The sequence below is a fragment of the Sceloporus occidentalis genome, unplaced genomic scaffold (genome assembly GCF_023333645.1).
Source record: "Sceloporus occidentalis isolate IW3139 unplaced genomic scaffold, rSceOcc1.0.p SCAF_6, whole genome shotgun sequence".
NCBI classification, from domain to species: Eukaryota; Metazoa; Chordata; class Lepidosauria; order Squamata; family Phrynosomatidae; genus Sceloporus; species Sceloporus occidentalis.
The window spans coordinates 130,483,041-130,504,063 of record NW_028316986.1 but is presented as its reverse complement, the minus strand read 5'-3'; positions in this window follow the sequence as shown (position 1 = coordinate 130,504,063).

Below are 21,023 nucleotides of genomic sequence, written 5' to 3'. Positions count from 1 at the left end.
AGCCTCTGCCAGGGATCAGGGGAGGGGATTCCACTGGAATTGATCCAATGGTATCAGAATCGATTTCCAGTGGGAACGAGGGGTATATACCCCGATTCAAGATTCGGAGCTTATCGTAATGGGAATGGGCCCCAATATGTGTAAATGTATGAAATTTGACATTCTTAGTGAAAATTCATGGAACTTTTTAAAACATGTGAGCATTGGCACAACATTTATAAACTAGTATTAACAAAGTGTAAAATTAATAAATTAAAGAGCATAATAAAGGATGTTTTTGTCGCTTATAAATCCTTGTTAAAAAGGAATGATCCAGATGTCTGCACCTCCTAAACTTATCTGCAGTCAGGGAAGTCTTGAAGAAAAGAAGGGGATGAAAGAAGATGACAAAGAATGACTGATTAAGATGCATTCTGAGAATGCACATTGCCACATGACATTATTACTTATTAAACAGTAAATGAAATTGGGAATGGAAGGAGTAGCCATTGTTATTCATTTCTCAGCTGCAACAGTTTTCTGACACTTGAGGAATGCAGCAGTGAGACTTTTTGCAGAGTTCTTTTCATATTCCCAACTCCCAAAGTGTTCCATTCTACACAGATGCTTATATAGTTGTTTATCTTCCTGTGAAAAACAACCAACACATCTCCCGTGCAACTCCCTTCCCTGTTTTTTTATGAAGAAAAACCACATGTATTTCTGTGCAGAATGATTCCCCACAACAGTTTGGTTTGTGCAAACAATGGGTAGAATATAATAGAAAAAGAATCATCCCCCCTATTATTTCTCCTTGTATGAGAGGACAGAACAAGAAAGGTTTTACTTTCACTGGCTGGAATCATATTGGACAGTTATGAATGCATAGCCTAGAGTTATGTACTTATGACAGTTTCATATTCCCTAGTATTCCCTAGTTTTGGGACAAGTTTAGGGGCTATATAGGGACTGTGAAAGTCCCCCAAACTGCAGTTACCAATAAAGAACTACTGTAATTGAAGAGGTCTGTTGATTAATATGTCGATGCCTTATGTTCCCGCCCTTCCCTGCTCAGGTGATCTCCAAAGTGATGGGGATTTATATATGAGTCCTTTTCTGCCTGTTGGGTTGGGGAATCACTCATGGGAAGGGGTTGGAATGTCAGGCAGTCATTTATCAATCAATAGGGGGAAAGACCCCCATGAATCCCAGTTGCTGTTTACTGATAAGCAGGATTTGGGGATGAGATTGTCAGCGCAACTGCTGGGGTCCAACAACCACTGTCAGCAACTCAAACGAGTCCTGTGCTTAAATCAGACCTTTTGAGCAGAGCTAGCAATTTTAGGAGCTGAAGCATGGCTCCAAAAGCAATTGAGATAACAATAACTGGATGTCTTCCAGGAACTGAAGCAATGCAGGAACCTCCGGGGACACTCAGCAAAGCGATGCAAGACTTCTACTGATAAACCACCAGAGAAGCAAAGTCTCCCGAAGTGCTCTTTATTCACAGTGCTATAATACAAGTACAGATCTCCAAAACTCCAAACCATACCAAACCAACTCCTACTACAAACCCACAAGCTATCACTTGCAACCCCGGGGTTTATATAGACTCCAGACCATGTGGTCTCCCAAACCCAGTGAGTTCCTGTGTGTAACCATGACAAGTGTCCCCTGTGCAATCCAGCCAGGTGGTTTCATCATCCATGGCTTCGTGCACCTAGACACTAAAGTGTCCTTGAGCCAATGAGCATCAGCTGTGCTGATCAACCTTGTCCTTCTGCTGAAGTGCTCATGGTCAAACACACACACATCAAGCATTTCCCTGTGTGCTGTGTTTTAACCCTTCAAATCCCTGACAGAGATCTGCCTGGAAACCACTACATAGTAAAATAATTATGGAGCTACATAGCACATAATGGTCATATAGGATTCTGCCACTAGGCTATACATGACTATCATGACTTATATAATACAGCGTCAAGTGATTTGCCTATTTCAAAAGATGCATACTGGAACATGCTGTGAGCTCTGCGTATAATCACTAATTCATAGCAAAGTATGCTGAGTGCATATTGGGGAAAATGAGATGGAAAGCACAAGTGTGTTCAGTACACTCATCCCAGAGTTTATTAATTTTATAGTGAGATTGTCAACACAAATGGCTATGGATTTTTCTTATTACCATTGGAGCCACTTGGCTTTCCACTCATTTAATACAAAGACTTGTATTAAGATATTGATATAAAGGCCTGCCACATTCCCTTCCCGAACCTGCACATTCACCAATGAAGGATTTTCCTCCAAAGCTCTGGATACTGGAAAAATAGTTCAAACAGTGGCTCATAAGACTGGAGTCAAACCCTGGGGAGCAGCCTGCAGTGGAACCCTTCTATGGTTTCCTATCCTTGAGAAAGCTTTTAGCTCCCTGGTGGGTGGTTGACTCTTATCACTCTGCCCATGCCTCTTTCTCTGACAGTCTTTCCAAGCTGAGATAAACCCAATACTCCATCCAGACTAGGGATGTAATTCTCGAAGGAAGAAATGAATAATTTTAATATTTTTCTTCCTGCTGTGAGAAAGACTTTAAAAAGTCACAGTTTTCAAAGATTATTTTCAATTCAGCACTTTCTACATGGGCAACAACTTTTTTCTGTATGGAAATAATATTTTCTGCTGGAAAAACCTGTTTCCTTCACAGAAAATGCTGTTTTCTGTGCAAAACAACCATATGCAAATTTTATGCAGACTAAGTACCAAACTGTAAAGATGGTCATCAATGCAGAATTCTTTTCCTCAATGATTTCTGATACTCAAAATATGTTTTCCAATCATTCCGCAAATATTATTGAGTATTCTTTCTATTCCTGCTACAGAGCTTGGTACCTTGTTCTTCTACCCCATGGCTAAAGCACTGATTTTTATACCAGGGCTCCCGCTTTCCTGGTCTTTTTCTTTTCTAGACTGTCCCTGGTGTTGGGTGACGGATCTACACAGTTGCTAACATTCTCTTTGCTACCAATCAGCCTAGCAACTAGCAGCTTCCCTAATCCGTGAGAAGTGATATTTGATCTGGACTCCAAAAAGAAAACATATTTAAACAGATGACTCTCGATTTGTATCTCCTGTTCCCTCCCATCACATAGTGCAGAGTTGCCTTTGATGATCTCCCATGAATGGAAGACCAGGCTAATGATGTCAGGGTACTAAGCGCTGTGTACAGAAAGTGCAGCAGAGTGGAGCTAAAGTCAGATAAACACTGGATGCCCTCCACATCTTCATTCTGTTTGCCCAACCTCTTGCCTCTATCACAGTGTAAGCTTTCTGGTCACTTCTGGGCCAGGTAGGAATCAAAGAACCTTAAGAGCTGGTAGGGACCACAAAAGTCATCTAGTCCAACTCCAATTTTCACCCTTTCCACACGTCCCCCCCCCCATCCTATAGGCAAATTTGGTCTAGGGTTGTTTCACTTAGCAGGTAGTGGAAGGTCATTTAACAGGTAGTGGGGGAGAGAAAGGAAGATTTTGGTGAACACTATGGCACCGATTTGGTCAAGAAGAGATCTCTAGCACTGTCCTTATGGGTCATGAGTCTTGAGGGGTGGGGATAGAGGCTGTCCATGGGATGGTCTGAAAGTTTAGCACTCATCAGAAGTCACACAACCTGGGAATTGGATCTTCAGTTGGCATTCCAGTGGATGACCAGCTGGGGAGCAAACCAGTTTTTGAGCCCTGGGGATCAGGTGTTTTCACCCAGGGGAAGCTAGGGGGAGACATCTGGGAGATGTCAATAGTTCCAGCTGCTCCCTCACTTGGTTTCTCTCCCCTCCCCAATTTGGCACATCTGAAGTAATAAAACTTAAAGATGTGATAGTTAAATAAAGTGGCCCATATTTCAACCCAAGCTATGTGTGCAGTTTCATTATTTCACAGTTTGGTCATCAAAATTGTCCTCCAAAAAAAGAAGAAGAAGATATGACCATCCTACTCAGGAGGAACATAGGAATCTACCTTACACTAAATTATAAATTTGGCTTATTTATTTCTGTATTGACTAGGACAACTATGACTTTACAAATGTTGGAATGTAACTCCTAACAGAACTAGTCAACATAGGTAAAAATCAGTTTCAGTCCAACGTAACCTGGAACCCACAGATGCTCATAGACTTTCAGTATCTCTTTTGAGAAAGGAATCTTTCATAACTCTACTTGGAAATTCTAGAAACTCAAGCTGGAATCTTTATAATATAAATGAGTGGCTTGTTCTTGTATTCTTGTGTTATGGGAGATGTTGAAATGAATTCATTGTCTGTCTCGTAAAATAGATTGGGGAAATGATCTGTATAGCATGTTACTTGACAATGTGTTTTTTCTCAGTTAATCAAAAATAATGAAAAAATGCAAATGAGTACAAATAGGTGGAAATCCAGAGAATATTTATTTCCCCCCTGCAAACAAAAACAAAACACCTTTATACAAACAGGGAAAACGTGAGAATTATTTGTGAAACAAATCAGGATGTATACGGTAGCTTCCTGCTAACCATGAAATATGCTTATTTACATTTAAGAGAACAAAAGATATTAGAAAAATCTTTGAAAGCATTAATTATAGGAAAACATTCATTAAAAGAGGTTCTCTTATTTATAGAACAGGGCAATTTCTATGTTGTGTTTAATGAGAGCAGCAATGCATTACTGAGGGCACAAAATTAACAATATTGGAACAATACATTATTTCCACGAACTTTAGCTAGCTAGCTAGCTTTGAGGTCTGAAAAATGGTAAACAGCCTTTCCAGATACTTTAACTGCAAGTGACTACACCAGCACCATCATACAATTGGATCCCACCTATATGATGTGTGCAGTCTTGCTCTTGCTGAAGCTGCTTAGAGAAAAGACCTAATGGAAATTCTGTGGTCCCATGAATTCCTTGGAGGAAAGGTGGGATAGATGCAGTAGCAGAGTGTGCAAAAGTTATTTTTTGTATGACAACTTCCAGAATCTGCTAATCAGCATGGCAAAAGCCTTAAAAATGTAATTTATACATGCTCTGGGCACTGCACTGACATGGAAAATAAGCCAAACTATATAACAAACACTGTTTGGAAAGTCCTGTTTCCTCCACTGAAAAATATGGAAATTTTGTGAACCCTAAGACATGAATTGCAAGATTCTCCTCATCAGGCTTTCCCAACATTTGAGAAATAGGTTTTGACCATTTGCCAACTATTTTAGAATATTATTGTCACCTCTAATCTTGTGCCAAAGACAGCTTTGAAAAGATTTCAGTGTAAATTACTGTATATATTCATGCATAAGTCTAAAAATTTTAGTCAAAAATTGACCCCATAAAACTAGGTCAACTTATCCACAGATCAATGTAAGTACAGTGGACCCTTGTTACAACCTGGTGTTTGCTTCCAAGATCCCCCATGTATAACAAAATCCATGTATGCTCAAGTCCCATTAAATATAATGACATAGCAAAATGGTGTTCCTTATAAAAACGGAAAATCAAGGTTTGATATTTGAAATTTATACTTTTTTTTGAACATTTTCAAATGGTGTATGCTTGAAACCATGTATAAAAAATCAGTGTATAAGAAGGGCCAACTGTACTGTAACTCTTATCATAAAAGGAACCATGCCCTTCTTTGAGTAGAGTTGTGAAAGGCAAGAGCTTAGTCTGTCCTGGAAGGACCTAAAAGAAGCACTGACTCCTTCTACACTCTCTGCTGTGGCACCGCTTGTGACATTTTTCAATGCCTGGCTGGGAAAATGACAGAAGTGGCTCTTTGGTGCTTCCTCTCAGAGGAGCACTGAGAGGAATTGGGCTTTGAAGAATTTAAATAAGACATTTGTTATGTGAGCTTTCCTGGGTTAAAATCTGGCAAAGTTATCACAATAAAGTTAAAATTATCACACACTGCTAATGTAGTCGCCATTTTCTTTGCTTTGCCTTTTCATCCTTTTAGACATGTGTGCATTTTCTTAGCCCCACGTGCACCTGGTTGCCACCCCACACACTGCACAGCCACGATTTACCGCAATTCCCAGCTCATCCAGCCAGCCTTTAGGATGAGCACAGTTACAGAGGCAATGCATTTTATGTTCTGGCATCATTTCCTTTGCTTTGTTCTTTAAATCCTTTGTTGTTGTTGTTTATATCCCGCCCTTCTCCCAGGGCTGGGACTCAGGGCGGCTTACAACATTGAAACAATACAATTAAAACCATACAAAAATAGTACATTAAAACTGAATTAAATTAGTACAATAATTAAAACAGATTCCAAGCTGAAATATCAAAAACTTAAAAATATATATATCAAAAACTTTAAAAGTGTTCCATACTCTTAAATTTTATTCTCCACGGGTCATACGAAAATTCATAATTTGGCTCCCAAATCTGTTCTTCACTTCTACATGAAATCAGTTTATAACTGAGTATATATGGAAGAATTTAATCTTTTTTCAGGGTATCAATTGACTCAAAATGGATCGAAAGCATTTAACATTGGGATATATTGGATGATGTATGGCTAAAATGTAATGATTTAAAGTTGTTCGAAATATTTACCATAGCTTTTTATGTGCATATATGTATGTGTGTGTATTAAAAACAAACAACATCAAAAAATCTTCATTATTCTTTCTGAGTTCACATAACACACACACAGACACACACACACAGATATATAATAAAATTCAACACAACATGCACTCATTTCAGATCTATCTACATTTTTTTTTTTTTATGAGTACAGAAAAAGTTACATTAGTAATTCACACAATACCCCATAGGCTCCATTTCGCTGCCTAAAAAAAAAGAAAATTAGCATATACAACAAGATATAGCCTATACATTGTAGGTATCTGTTATCAATAATCCGAACTTCCTCTGAGGAGAAGGGACAAGCAAATGAGAAGCTTTAAATAAAAAAAAACCTATTACATATTAATCGTAATAATATCACTCAATTCTCATAAGTGTTACATATTCCAAAAAGATATCCAATCAGCTACACTTCTTAAGTATTTGACTCTATGTTATATTGTTTCTGCCCTTACATAAAATTAACACTTACAGCTTTAACATAGCAGATTATCAAATAAAATTTAAGGGCAGGTCCTCTTTTTTCATAAACTGCATGAATGGTTCCCAAACTTTTTTTTCCTTATTCCAATCCAGATTTCTAATGAGACAAGTCAGTTTGTCCATCTGAACATAATCTATCATCTTCATAGCCCATTCGCTCCATGAGGGATGCTGAGTTGTTTTCCAGTGTAAGGCATACACGTTTCTGGCTGCTGCAATTATATAAAATAGTAATTTTCCATGAGCTTTTTCAAGTTTGTCATTTATAATCATATTCAAAAGATACATTTTTGGATCAAGCGGAATCATCTGTTGCAAAATAATTTGCACCTTCTGATGGATCGCTTTCCAGTATGCTTTCGCATATTCACAAGACCACCACAAATGAATAAATGAGCCACTAGCTTTATTACACTTCCAGCAGGTTGGGTCTTGGTTTTTATATATCTTGGACAATTTTAAAGGAGTCAGGTGCCATCGATATTGCATTTTTAAATAGTTTTCTCTAATTGCTACGCTGGCCGTGTATTTTAGTCTAACAGTCCAGTTTTTTTCCCATTGTTCTAACATTAAATTTTCTCCTAGGTCTTGAGCCCATTTGACCATAGCGGGTTTGATTAACTCATCCTGCAGGTCAAGGTTTAACAAAAATTTATATAGCTTTGAAATTCTTCCTTTGTATTTTCCTGAAATAATTTTATCAAAATCTTGAGAATCTAAATTAATGCCGGGGGCTTTACAATCTACTGTAAATCTTTCTTTTAGCTGTCGATATAAAAACCAGTTAACCGAGAAACCTTCTCGTGTAAGTTGTTCCAAAGGTTTTATATTTAACTGCTGTGTTATAGGGTCACGGCTTAGAATGTCCTTATATGTAACCCATCGATTACCGATTATTTCATCAGTTCGATGAAATGCCTCATTAATTGAGGTCCACTGCGGAATTTTAGGATAAATCAAGAACTTAAATTTGAGCCAAACTCTCAACAAAGCTTTTCTCACAAAATGTAAGTAGAAGGCATTGTTGGCCTTTGTTTTATCGTAAAATAAATACGCATGGGCACCAAAGATACACCCTGCCATTTCTAAATTTAACAACCGTTTATCATTTAAATTAAACCATGGAATTAACCAATCGAAACAGCAGGCGTAAAAGTAAAGCTTTAAATTAGGTAGACCCAGACCACCTCTTCTACAGTCATCATGCATGTATCTAAAACGAACCCGAGGTTTTTTCCCACCCCACAGGAATTTGCTTATATCTTTATTCCATGAACGAAAGGGAATATCATTAATCAAAATCGGTATGGATTGAAACAAAAAAAGCATTCTGGGTAGGACCATCATTTTAATAACCGCTATCTTTCCCACATCTACATTATATTAATAACTTCCTTCCCAACAAAAATTGAAAAAAAATTCTGTCACCTAAAATCCTCCTATTTTGGATATATTGCAGTGTTTAAGCTAATTATGTTTTCATGTTTCTTTTGACTTCCTTAGTCTCTCTGCCTTGCCTAAATCTTCTTCATCTTTTTTTATATTCTTCATTTCTTTATCCATTTTATTTCTTGTATTTTTAAAAATAATTCAGATATATGGTCTCTCTATTCTAGTTTCAAGCAGTATGCTGCTGATTATTTTTTATTTTTTCCACCTTCAGTCTTCATCCGTTCTGATTAAAGTTGTCATGCTTCCCATTTCTTTTTCCAATATTTAACAACAGTATTCCAATCTTCTTGTAAATCTACTGGCATATGTCCACTGATTATTTTTTTATGACAGTCTGTCTAGTTCTCTCATGAATATTGACCATAACATGTATTGATCATTCTTGTGATGCTATTCTTATCCCATAGGTAAACAGTAATGGATACATCATTGGGTATTAATAGGAGTTTCTGTTAATACCCAATGACGCATCCATTACTGTTTACCAATGGGATAAGCATGGGATAAGCACATGGGGGTGTGATAATCTTCCCCCCGAGACCACAAATGAAATGATTTAATGATGGGAGGAGGACACTTGCTGCCCATGTGATAATCTCCCATGTTGCTAACAAACCTGGAAGAGGATTGGAATAGAGGGATTTGTGGTCCCTTTCAGTTCTAATTTTAGGGAATAATTCTAATTGAGGACCAAGTGGTATCCACAGGGGCCAAACTTTGCTATGTGTGTAGTTAAATAGATTGAAGCTTAGATAGGCATAGATAGGCAGACAGGTGTGTTATGGCATTCACAAAGTGTTCAGACATTAGGGGAGGCATCGTCACTTCTCTACTCTCTCAGCCTTCCATGCAGGGAGTATAATTCTCCAAACCACTGTTTTTCAAGGGTTCTAACTCATATGAATAGTGAAGATTATCTTTTTCAGAGATGTTATCTACAGGGTATAGAAGGTGATGGCAATGATGTCAGAAGTGGTGGAGCTAGTATGCTTCCTTCTTTATATAGTGAGTAAACACATCAATGACTGTATAAGGCTAAATAGTAATACACACATGAAAAGGCAAGCATGTATTATGGGCACACATGTGTACCTCTTCATGCATATGATGAAGTAGTTTAATCTACAAAGTCTTATTCCTTCAATAAAGCTGTTGGTCTTGAAGACTAACTTTGTTGTTGTTTTCTCTAGAATCCCTTAACAAGGCTACTTCTCTCAAATTTATTTAAAGCATTAATCTATACTACATAGTCTCTGGATACTTCTGAAACCCATTTCCAACACCAATAATGTACTTTTAGCAGGCTGCAAAACACTAGTAATTTGTTCCACTATAATAATGAACCCACTACTTTATCTATATGATCTTTTCCCTCCTTTACAATCTACAATAATGACACATATTAACCAGACATACATTGGCACCCCTTTATAAGAGCCTCTTAGACCTGATGAGGCAATCTCTGTGAGAACTGGCGATATTATATAGAATTTGGCTGATCAATACTTTCAATATAAGATTTGAGTGGGTTATTTTTGAAAGAAGCTTGGACTCAGATTGTTTTTGTTTGTTTGTTTGTTTGTTTGTTTGTTTTGGAAAATTTGAAATGCTTCTTTTTTTCTTTTTTCTTTTAGTTCTGGAGACATTCATCATTCAAATGTTTATCTAAAATTTAAGTATAAGATTATAGTTAAATATGTGGTTGGTGGCACTTCGTCATTTGCCTCTTTCTTCCCAAGCAATATATAATTATAAGAAATGGTTTGAGGTTTGCTTTGCGTAGTTTACAAGCAATTCTATTCAGATGGGATAACATCTTTTAGAACAGATTATTGAGATTTGCAGTTTTGTTAAGTACTTAGAATTTTCTGCCAGAGTGTTCTGAATAAAGGGCTAAAACACTGTAGCAGAGGATGCTGAGTACTTCTAAGACTCTGTTGGATGGATCAGTGATACTTAATGTGCTATAAAACTGCTATAATCACACATCACACTGTGATGGACTTTGTAAAAACAGGAATGCTTGCTGGGTTGTTGTTGTGTGCTTTCCGACTTATGACAACCCTATCATGGTGTTTTCTTGGTGATTTGTTATTGCCTTCCTCTGCGGCCGAGAGTGTGTGACTTGCCCAAGGTCACCCAGTGGGTTTTATGGCTGAGATGAGAATCAAAACCTGGTATCCAGAGTCATAGTCCAATGTTCAAACCACTACACAACACTGGCTTTCTGGGTTAGGGGATATTTTGTCCCCTAATCCATCATATATAATACAGTTATAAGCATATACTGTATAGTACAATTATGCTTCTGCATGTTACTCCAAAGCTCATGCCTTTTGGGAGCATACTTAAACCTGTGAAACAGTAAACTCTAGAGCAGTATGCTTTTAATGAGTTTAATTGATAAATTAATCCAGTAAAACGCTAATCATTAAAAGCCAATTAGCAATGATCATGTACTTTCTCATATTCAAATAACATTCTTCACCAGGATGGTCAACTATCTGAGGTTCAGAAATGGCACACACTTCTTGCTGGGCCTCAAATTCCTCTCATTCCACCTGCAGGTGTTTCAGATTCAACCACATTATAAATTTATATGGGGTATGTATGGATCAAGGGGAAATTCACCCCATTGTATGTATGAAATTCACCAAGTGACTAACATTAGAATTGATAACATGTTTCCTTGAAGCCTCACCATGTCTCCAAAATCTTTTCCAGAATGCTGGGGGACACCACAGAGCAAATGTGGGAGGCATGCAAAGATGCTGTGGAGACACAATGGTGACGATACTGTTGTTTGAGCACATGTGTGCTCACATGATTTTGGATGTCACATTTTATTTTTATTTTATTTGGTAATAATTGCTAACATGGACATGACAGGTTTCACTGTCACCACTCAATGAGTTGAAATTTTATGGATTTACAGCTCATTCTTTCTACAGTTTCATTCTTTCTACAAAATATGTGGCTATGATAACAAGAATGAGGTCTGTGATATAAGGTTTGAACCCTTCTGAGGATACTAATGGAATACAAGAATAATTTCCTTATACAAGTAAATATGAGGAAAACAATTTATATTACATAATGATTTCCACTCATTTAAATGAGCAATGTTATCTCTTTCCGCAGATGCAATGGCTGGTAGTGATCATAAACCTCTATTTTTTTCTTCAGTGATCCAATAATGCAAAAACAAGTCCTGGTATTCATTTAAATTTTTGATCCTGAACTATTAGATCAATCAAATAGAATCCCTTATTACCATCTGATTTGAAATAGCAGCTATTTTACCAGAAGAATTATCACAACTAAGAAATAATCTGGACCATTAGCACTGAATCAGTGACATAATTATACATACAATTAACAGATTATCATAGACTTCTTTTCCTGAAAAAGTCACCTTTATCAAAGAACTATCTAATTAAAAGAGGTAACAAATGGTTTGATCAAGACTGTGATAAACTGAAAATGGAGATGATACTGTCTTATTGTGATACTGATACTCTCTTATTGTGGAAGTGGTTCTCCCATGATCATGTCTCCAATCCTTTCTCAAATGTATGTAATGAGCAAAGAGTATAAAAATATGAATTAATGAAAAAATATGTATATTATGAGGTACAATGGGTGGAATTAAACCATGCTGCTTGGGAGGGAAGCATCCAAGTAAATACTGGAATATGCTTTCAAAGCTGGAAAAGAGACCAATCCCTGATCTAGAGGGGGATATTGCTAAAGCGAAATGGAAAATCCATTTCAGCAAGATATTTAATTAACCTTTTCAGTTCATCTTTTTTGAGCTCTGAATTGAGTGTAATGGGGAACATTACAAAGACCTTCAGTGAATAGGCCCAAGTCATTAATTTCAAGATTCTCTGGTGATGGACTCCAATATTTGTACCATTATTATCTTTTATTCTTATCTCAGGCGTTTTACTTTCTAGATGGTCTACAGCTACTTTAGTTCCAATTTATTTTAAAAGGAACTAAGAGTGAACTAGCAAACTATCCAGCAAACTAGCAAAGTGTCTAGTAGCCTATCTATCTCTGTAATAAGAGCTATCTGTGTAGTAAAGAATACCTATGCTAGGCCCTTCATTACAAAATGGGAGGGTGAGGTGGAGGATCATGCTCTACTTGCTGCAGAACAGGATGGGTTGGCCAAAGTTGGAAAACTGCTTTATTCTGAAAAATATTATTGAGAAATGCTTGGCTGGAATTGTAATGCATGTATATGTGACTTTTATTGATTTGAAAGCTGCTTTTGACTCAATTCATCTAGAAAAACTGGAACAAATTGTAATCTACCCATTAAAACATTTGCTGTGTAATATGTTGATTGGGCTTTTATATGTCTTTCAAAAAATGTCACAATCAAAGCTATTCTTGTCTACTAGGATGTGTGCTAGCTTGTTCATGCATATGGGCCATACATGTTGCTTCTGATTATTGACTGGTTGAGTTATTTTTATTATTTTGTGGGACTAATCTATATTGTATGGTCTTCTCAGTGCAGGGAGTCATTGGTATTGTCTCTATAGGTTTGAGGGCTTTTGTAGTCAGCATTGTCCATTCTAGGAAAGATCAAACATCCTGTGTATAATCTATCCAGTCCTGCTCACTTGAAATGCTAGAGTCCCTATGGTCTCTCCTGAATATTAATGGATCACTTGGCAGCATGGAGAATGGCTGCCATGCCAACCAGTTAGTTAACATTTTATTTTCAATTGAGAGCATTTTCCATTCTTTTGACTTTCCATCGTTTTGTACGAGGACAATTAGAAAGCAATATAGCAATTAAGACTGAACTTCTTTTAGGCTCAGCTTATTAAAGAGAAGTGGGGGCAGGGAAAGAATTTTTACAGAAACATTTTTCTGTCTTTACATTTATAATGTCAGATCATACTTTTGTCTGTAATTATTCCTGTGAGGTACAGAGTATGAGCTGTTTATATAAGATGAATGGAGCCATGAACTTATAAGTACATGCTCCATTACACTTAGAGTGTATTACTTCTTAATTTACATCTTGCTTTGGGCCATGCAGGGGGCTATTCAGGAATTTCTGCATAGCTGTTTCCAATTCTCTGTATTTATTTCCCAGGGCTGCTTTTATTTCTCAGATTTGAAAATGATTTGGTAGGCAGAAATGCTTTCCCATACATTGGTTTGATGAATTTCCTAGTTCTTTTGCTTATGGCATGACAGCAAGGTTAGAGGAGGAAAGAAATTCAATGACTTATGATGTAGTCTGATGGAATACAGAAAAACAGAAGATATGGACTCAGAACTTACATGAACAACTATCTCCCATAATTCACTATAGAAACACAAATAAATTAAGCACAATATGTTCTAGAGGCTGTTATAGGAGACACTGGTCTGAGTTCATGCTACTCAAACTCCTCCTAATTGTCAAACAATATAATGGTGCTATTGATTATTATATACATTAGGGAGAAAATGTTTGGAAGCTTTAATGATAATTACAGAAACTCCATAGTTTTACCATGATAGCAAACATGAATCAAACTAGTCCTTTTATAAATATCGAATAGGGTTTATAATTACGAATTACATGTTTTGTCAAAGAAACCTATGTAGAAATTAGGCAAATAATAAGTACATAGGAGTCAGAGTAGATGGGGGGGAAAAGTGAGCCACTGGATGCATCAATCCATTTAAAAGGGAGAATTAGAACTAGATGCTTAAGTAATTAGGTAGATCTGCAGGGGTGAGTTTGGGAGACCCTGGGCCCAAACAGACAGGCCAAAATAAAGCTGCTTCAGGTCACTTTGGAGGTATGCTGTTTAAATGATACATACAACTTAAAAGACCAGAAGCTGTGCCAAAGCAGTGCTCCAGTCCTAAGGACTGGAGCGCAGCTTCTGGCCTCTTAAGATGTGTGTATCATTTAAACAGCATTCCACCAAAGTGACCCAAAGCAGCTTTATTTTGGCCAGTCTGTTTGGGCCAAAGTCAGAAACTATTGTGATCCATATGGAAACAAAACATGATGTAATCAAAAGACATACAATAGAGTCTCGATTATCCGACCTTCAATAATCCGACCTTCCAGATTATCTGACGTCACTGCTCAGTTATTTCTTTACATTTTCAGAGGACTGAACTGTTTATACAGTACGTACTGTACATCACAATGTTAATCAGTGAATTCTTTACATTTTCAGAGGACTATTTATTCATTACAATGTTATTGCTATAACATTACTGCAACATTACTTTTACTGTTACTGCAGTAAAACTTCAACACATTTGCAATTCATAGTGATTTCAAGGCTTTTCTTGGATCCTCCAGATTATCCAACATTTTCCACTATCCGACAATCAGCCTGCCCGCTTATGTCGGATAATCGAGACTCTACTGTATCTGAGGACCTCAAAAGCAGTTATTGCTGTTCATCAGTCAAGAAAGCATTACAGAACTATTTATAAGGATCTGGGCCTCCATCAGTCCACAGTCAGACAGACTGTCTACAAACAGAGAAGGTTCAAGACTACAGTCATTATACCAAGGAATGATCATCCTATAATAAATCTCCTAAAAACAAACTACCATCATCCAGGAAATCACAAAGAATGGAAGAGTAACATCCAAGGATCTGCAAACCATGCTCATGTTGGCCAGTGTATGCCTGTATAACTCAACAGTCAGGAAGAGACTAAGAAAAAATGGTGTTTGTGGGAGAATAGACATGAAGAAATAACTCATCCCCATATGAAATTTGCTACAGATAACATAGGCCTGTTACAGACTGCCAAAATAAAGCTGCTTCGGGCCTCTTTGGAGGTATGCTATTTAAATGATGCATTGGTCCTACGAGTCCAGAGGTCGCGCCAAAGCCACACTCCATTCCTAAGCACTGGAGCGCAGCTTTGGTGCAGCTTTGGGATTCTTAGGATGCATGCATCATTTAAACAGCATACCTCCAAAGAGACCCGAAGCAGCTTTATTTTGGCAGTCTGTAACAGGCCATAGATGATCTACAAAGCTTCTGTAACATAGAACTCTGGACAGAAGAGTCAAAGGTCCAAAACACACTGCAGAAATAATCCAGTTCGAGACCGCTTTAACTGCTCTGGCTCAGTGCTAGAGAATACTGGGAAGTGTAGTTTGTGGTGGTACCAACGCTCTCTAATAGAGAAGGCTAAATATCTCCCAAAACTACAGTTACCAGAATTCCCTAGCATTGAGCCAGGGCAGAGAAAGTGACCTCAAACTGAATTATTTCTGCAGTGTGTTTTGCACCAAAGTTGAACTTTTGGCCTCAATGCAAAATCTGATGATTAGTGAACAGGTAACTGGCTAGTATCCATTTAGTGGCATACACTGCAAGTCCACTCTTGCTTATGGCTTCTTCTTCTTGGTTCTGAAAGTTCTAAAAGTTCATATACTTTTTCACACATTGATGTTGACTGCTGAACCAACTGTGGATCAATACATGTTGACCACAGAATATGTTTTTACTGTGGAGGGGAACCGCCAAAAAAGACAGTGATCCAGGAAATGGAGGAAAGGCCACAACTTTATTAAACAAACAGCAACAAAGTAGGGTTGGCCCAGAGCATGAGGTCTGGATCTGGAACATCGATCAACCCCCCGATTGTTCAATGAATTGAAATGCCTCATCACGGCCAGGCTTCGGGATGACATAGGGGCTATAAAACACCTATCGCAGACACCATCTTGAAGGACAGAAAGGCAAGCCAGCTCCAACAGGCCTTGCCTGAAAAGAAGAGCCTTCCTTCTATCCACTATCTTGAAGGAGAGAAAGGCAAACCAGCTCCAACAGGCCTCCGAGGGAGAGCAGATCTGCTGGACTTTTCCCATTCCCTGCTGCCATTCCCTTCTTTTGTGTCTTGTCTTTTTAGATTGTAAGCCTGAGGGCAGGGAAATGTCTAATTAAAACATTATAAGCCGCTTTGATAGCCTTGGCTGAAGAGCGGGGTATAAATAAATATTATTATTATTATTATTATTATTATTATTATTATTATTATGCAACCGGCCAATTGCACATTCTCAGTTAAGGCCCTAGTCACCAGGAGAAGCTGCCACAATGTGGCCCCAGCAATGACCACAGTGCATGCCCTCAGGGCTTCCGGGTCCCGAAGGACTCCTGATCCAGTGCTACGCAGCCCTGGAAACCACGCCCACCAGATCCATGACCTATGCTGCCGCCCCTAAAAGTTGTGACAAGAAAAACCCTAGACCCAGAGAGGGAGGGTGGGAGGGCCCAGAAAAAATGGCACCAAGAGCGGACGCCACATGGCCTAATATAGGCCAGAAGGACTGGGAGGAGCCGAGGGAGGAAAGGAGCCACACCTCCAGGTGCAGCCAACCAATTGGCACTCTGGGGGACCAGGGCAGCCAATTGGGAGGGACTAACCGCCTCCTGAGCATGCTGGGAGATGGAGTTTCCAGCAAGAGGCAGAAGTCCCTCCCAATCCTCTATGGTCAGCGAATTGCGGGCCCACCCACCCCCGCAAGACATGCAGGGGTGTGCCAGGGCCCGTAGCATGGAGGAAGGCAGTGCCAGGCCCCAGCAGCAACACAGCTGTCCCGGTAAATCAGGTGGCTGCTTTTGTGTCCGTTGTTTAATCCAGTTATATATTGTTCTTTATCTAGGATTATGGCATTGGTTGGGTCCAACAACATTTTAGCTTGGAAATTTGTGACAATTCTTTGGGGTCCACACACTTTATTTATTTATAACAAAATTCCAAATCCACAAAACAGTGATACCTTTATTGGATCAACTAAAAAGTCACAAAGCCCATCATGTAAGCTTTTGAAGGAAGCAAGATTTTTTTTTAAAGCACAGCTGATGCCAGTCATACTAGATAATTTGTTTCCCAAGATGAGATATGCTGCTGTTTAATATGTCATCCTGGTTGACTTTTAATCCTAGCAGGTTTCCTTTCCATTGTTTAGACTTTAACAATAGCTAACTGTTGGCATCCTACTATCCTGCTTGAATAAAATGCAGATAATTCCAGAACATCATTGTTTTAATCCTGTTGTACTTTAAACTTTCAATTTAAAGAGAAATAATCCTATCCTTTTTATGCCTGACTGCTGATCTAATTCTTTCTCCCAAAAGGCACCACACATTTAGAATAAGAATGGAATATAATTCCTACCTCTTGTTTATTCAAGGTGGAATCTAATGAGACAGACTTGTCAGAAGGAGTTAGCTGCAATCAACCCATAGCTACCCATAGGGATTTCAGACAATCATTGGCAAGAGAAGGCAGGGAAGACTGCTTTCTTCTTAGCAATTTTAACTGCCATTGGTGTGTTTGTCACACCTTTTCAGAAGGCTTTTCTTTCTTACAAAGGTGAAGGATGAATATCAGAAACTTTGCTGGTGAGAGCATGTGGGTTACAAGTGAGGGGCAGCGATAGTGTTATTGGTGAGTGAGAATTATTTTCTTTTCTAGAACTTCAGAAAAGCTCTAAGGCCTTGGCTGAAATGTATGGCCTAGCTATCATTTCAAAATATTGCTGGGAAAGGGATTCTTGCACAGTTTCGTCCCCGCAACTGGCTCCATTTCACAATAGTAATCTCTTTCTCAAATAGTGTTTGGAGAAGCAATTTCAACCAATCAAGCGGCTTGGCTTCTATTTTTAAAAAAAAAAAAAAAAAAGTTCAGGCAAAGTAAGAAAAGTCATCCTTGCCATCCCTTAAAGTTACAAAACAATGAAAGCTTTATTGGGCCAGCTCAAAATACATCATGCAAGCTTTTGAAGCTCCACTGGTCTCTTCATCAGGTAAAGGTGTTTAGAATCACAAGATTACATTTCTGTTGAGATGTTATTTTTGTTGTTGTCAGTTAAGATGGTCTGGAGACATATCAATGCAGGTATAGGTTTCTCTTTTGGCTCACATGTGGACTCTTGGAGACAAAGAGTTGTAAAGTCCAGGAAATAAAATTTCAACTATATTAGCAACAGAAAAGGTAATGTCCCTTGAGATCCAGGCTTTTTCTGTCCTGGGTGAGGCTACTTGCTCCCTCTTTAAGGCAGACAACACTGAATTTATCAATGTCTCTGTACTGTTGCATCTGAAAAAACCTTTAGGTGCTCTGTACGTAAAATCTGCCAAATGCAGCCCCTTTTGATGGAGGTAGATGCCTCAAAGATTTAAGTCCTGCCCCCTGGCTTTTTCTTCTTTAGGATTCCCATGTTGCAGCTAAAATGTGGTATCCGCAAATCCAGAAAACATATCCAGGACAGCCATGTTGGCTGTACAGCAAAATACAATAGCATCCAAAATTAAGAAAACAATGATATCCCTATTGGGCTAACAAATTATGCAAAATGCACAAAATACATCATACAAGCTTTCCAAGCTCCAGACTTCTTCATCAGGATATTTTTTCTGGATCTCAAGATACTGCATTTTAGCTTCAGCCCAAAAAATCCTCAGCTGATTGGGGGAGAACTAGTAAAAATAGTTTCTGAGAGAAAATGGTGGGGGGGGGGAAGAGTTTTATTTACAGAGATTTGACAGAGCTTGGCTCTGGTTGTACAGATGTCAGATCTAGTTTGGTCCTCAGATCAAAGTGTTTTAAGTATCTACATACAGAACTGGGTCTATAGAGCAACTTCACGCAATCAGGGTGGGTTAAATTGATTTGTACCTGCCACAGAGCACATTGGATTGTCTTGTTTCTCTTCCAGCACACTTCAAATTACTTTGGACTAACTTGGAGGTCTAGACACAAACACATATAGCCCTGTTCAAGACAAAAACCTAGACATTGAGTCCCCAATATTACTAAACAAGGAAAATGCAGAGATGTTGTGATGTGGAGAGGGAGATCACTGGAAGTAATATGCAATGCAAGTCAAGGCCTTGAATCTTGAAATATGATGCTTACGGTGGTAGATTATAGGGAAAATCAAATAGCCAAGCAGAAAAGCAAAATACATATGGAAAAGAAAGTATGATAAGAGTGGAAATTCTGGAAGGCAGAACATATGAAGAAAGTCTCCAGTGCAAATGATCGGCAAATGATCAAATGCAAGGGAGCAGAGGAATCATCAAGGGGATATCACTTAGACTGCTGGTAATAATAAGTGAAGGCATACTCTTTTCTCAAGGGCTGTATTTCTATCTCACTAGGTTTTTTTGAATCTCACTAGGTGGCTTTCTGGTAGAAAATAAAGCAAAAACAAAAACACTTAAAAACTCCACCGCTCCTTATTTCAAATACTCTGTTGTTTGTTGTTCTTGTTATGTCTTAGTTAAACTTTAGCAGTTTAACTGTTAACCAGTGTAGTACTGAAGGAAATTTAAACACGACTTTATCCAATCAGGAATAAGTCAGTTTAAATAGAATGCACTAATCTCCTTTTACTACCTGGATCTCTTCTCCCAAAAATCTGGCTGAACTCTCATTTCATTATCTGTGAGTCAACAGCACTCTCATTCTGTCATTCTGTGGACATCAACTGTTTTTGAGATTTCGTTCACTATAGGATCAATATTTGTTTTGCTTTCTGAGAGTCTGGTGCAGGCTACATCTGTTCTCATTTATTTTTTGATCCTAGTCATCCATTCCACTCCTGTCCATCATTAATACTGTGATGCAATCCTTGCTGTTAGTCTCCTTGCAGCCACTGATCATTTGTCTCTTAGTTTTGATCCAAATGATGTTCCTTGCACAGTAACAGTTGCTGCTTTCTTATTAACAGGCTGCTTGGTTTACAGTCATCCACAATACCACTACCCTCTTCCTCTCAATCTCTTTTCTCTTGGTCTTGTTCAAGAGACAGCCTTTGGAACCCTAAAAGTGAAAGTGAAATATTTGCTTATCTATCCTTCATTTTTTTATGTACAGAGAGATCTTGTAGCACCTTTGAGACTAACTGAAAGAAAGAAGTTGGCAGCATGAGCTTCGTAGACTTCAGTCTACTTCCCCACTCGCTTTTGATGAAGTGGAAGCCAGGGATAGATACACACACACACACACACACCCCATAGGTATGTTAGAATGTCAATTCAAATTCAAAATCCTTTCTGTATGGAAATAAAGTAGCAAGTCTGTCCGTAGCTTCTACTCCACCAAAAGCATCTGAGGAAGTAGAATGAAGTCTGAGAAAGCTCATGCTGCCAGCTTCTTTCCTTCAGTTAGTCTCAAAGGTGCTACAAGATCTCTCTACATACTGATTCTACAGACTAACATGGCTATATCTTTGAATTCTTCATTTTTTAATGTTGAATATTATTTGAAAGGATGAGAATGCGGTCTATTGGAACATTTGCAAATATTTCATTCAGGTTAATATTCTACAGTCCAGGCAGTTGCATACCATTCCTGATGCAGACATGGATGTTTAAATAACTCTTTCTTTGCCATCCAAAGTAGAAATGGCCACCCTCTTAGTATATACAATAGAGGTCACAAAAATATTTTTGCTGCATATTAGAGCCCCCAAAGTGAGA